Source organism: Augochlora pura, chromosome 6 (assembly GCF_028453695.1).
Source record: "Augochlora pura isolate Apur16 chromosome 6, APUR_v2.2.1, whole genome shotgun sequence".
In the NCBI taxonomy this organism is placed as follows: domain Eukaryota; kingdom Metazoa; phylum Arthropoda; class Insecta; order Hymenoptera; family Halictidae; genus Augochlora; species Augochlora pura.
In genome coordinates, this window is record NC_135777.1 from 8337751 (window position 1) to 8340466 (window position 2716).

The window sequence follows — 2716 nt, forward strand, 5'->3', positions numbered from 1 at the left end:
TTTTCTGACTGTGACATGTGCCCGACGTGTTTTGCCAAATAAATAATAAATAATAAGCAATGAAATAATAATTAATAAGTAACAATTGGCATTGTATTTATAAATAAGAAATTAACTTTTTATTTCAAATGATTTATTTAGATCTATATAAATAACAAGTCTTTATTCTTGTTTTTCAGTTAAACTTCCAAATAACAAATAATTTTCTATTTAAACAATCGCTTAAATGATGTCCAACCCTGCTTATACCGGACCACAGAATGTATGGTACCCGAATTATCGTTCTGATAAATTGGATGGATAATATGTTAAATCTGTCAAACGCTTTGACACGTAATAATTCATTTAACGCTGTTATTAACGCTTTATTAATATCCTTAACGTGAAAATATTCCTTCTAACTTGTGTTGCCTAGTTTGAAAGTGTCTCGTGGATTGTGAAATAGATATTATTACTGAAAAGGTTGAAGATGTTTAAACATCTTACCTTGTCTTATAAACTTTGATAATGATAGTAATGATATGATAACAAATATGTTAACCTTTATTAAACACCTAATGTTCTAGATTTATATATCATATATATCATAACACATCCTGAACTGCTCCTTGATTGTATGATTAAGTAGAAGATGTCCGAACAATTTCATTTTCGTTACGTAAATCTATTTTACTAAACAGGATGAGAAGAGGTACAGACCTTGCAGCATAAGACCGCAAAACACCATTTCTGTGGGAAAAGGACAATGTTACTAGCATGAGTCCGTCGTGGATTCCAAGAGGCTTGGAACAATCCTTGATTGTGTCACGGGACTGGATGATGACGATGGAAAATAGTCCTCGTACGTAATAAGACTAAGCCAGGGTATAGCCTCCGTAGACTAGCTATCCTTGGACAGAGTTTCGTAAGATATTCGTACGAGGTAAGGTGTAGAGTAACACACGCAGTGAGGTTCGGCAGAAGACTGCAGTTTTTGGGTTTGGAGGTGGTTTTTAATGTGGGCCTAAGTTTTAAGATTAATTGGCTGATTAGAGCCCGAGTGCTGAGTCTTGTTTGATCCCGGAAAGGACTGGAGAATTTTCCGTACCGCGACAATGTGGCGTCGTTCGGAATGTCGGCCCGCTGGTGGTCCCAGGAAAATGGGGTTGTGTCGCGCCAGCTCCGCAGGTTCGGACGGCGCGACGATGAGGCGCCAGGGGTGACATTATCCTGGCGGTTCGGCAGGTACCAAGAGCGGCGTCGGCAGGGCACGTCACAATTGCTAGGCTATCTCAAAAAAATAACGTTGCGTGGACTTCTTCTATGCTTTAGCAATCAATGTCAATTTCGTTTGAAAAATCGTCACGTAAATTTCGTTAAACTTAATCGTGGTTTTAAGATGCTCTTTTCAGGGGTGTTTGTTGCTTAAAGTCTAGTGAAACCATGTACACAAGACAAAAATGGAAAGGCAACGAGCCGGGCTTCGTCGTCAGAATTTCTTTCTGTTCCAGAACTATAACGAAACTCCCACCTCTCATTCGGTATTATTACGTAAAATGTCTGTTTCTTAAAGTAGTGTTGCGTAAGCATGGTCTATTGGATACATATTGTATATTGAGTGAACCTTTTCTTTTTTATATTTCTTTATTTTTGTCAGGTGTCACGTTAAGTCCGTTTGAGATTATTTCATAAATCATATTTATATCTATTGCGTGATTGTTGTAATTTGGATGTGCTGATATAGATATGTAAGTTATGTTGCACTGGGCATGGTCTTCATTTTTATATCGAGCATGTTTTGTACTTTTTTGTTCGTATTCATGGTTGGTGGTAATATACCCACAGGAGACTAAGTATCACATGGGGCCGCAATACAGGAAATTGTCCTCAATTCTCTCATAGTTCGTAAATAAAAATGAACATAGGTACCGAAAATTCGAAGTCTATAGTTACCGAAGTTAATACATGGACAAATAATCGCATGACTCGAATAATCGTGTCTCCTCTTCCTAAGTTGTCCATTTTTTATTACAAGTTGAAGGACAATGTTCAGACTTTCTGTAATTCGTTAACGTGTGATTAGTTATTAAGACGTTATTTATTAAGGCATGTTAAAGGGTTATTTATTAAGGCGATAATTACTAAGATATTAATAAATAAGCAAAAATTGTTATTGTTATAAAGGGAATCATAGCAAATTCTGGTTTCGTTTTGACTCCTTTCCGAGTCTCCAGTAACAGCAATCTCCATGTGATGAGATTCGAATAATCCATGTAATTCTTGATTTCAAATGAGTTGTAGATCAGGAGAAATTTCGATCGTTCTGTAAATATTTCGAAATCGATAATTACATAGAGCTAATGGCTGTGATATAGTGCTAGGGTAAAATGAATTTTTTAAATAGTAAATGGACGCAAAAATAGACGTCGAAAATACATTTTATCCTATGAGGTAACAGATTTTATTATTTAAAATTTCTTTAAAAATCGAATTTCGCGCTGCGTAGCTCTGATGGCGCGCCAACCGAATAGATGAACGAAAAGAGTAATACCCTAAGCATGGTAAAGTGAGACTAACTTCACCATTCCTCGGTGTGACTTGTTACGGTCTGAATTGTTTGGATGTAGGGAATTTGATGTGGTTCGGTTGCCCGTGGAGCGCTGAACCGCTCTGCTCGTGAAAGGTTGTAGAGAGTTGTACAACTTTGAATATTTTAAGCAAAAACTGGTACTTTATT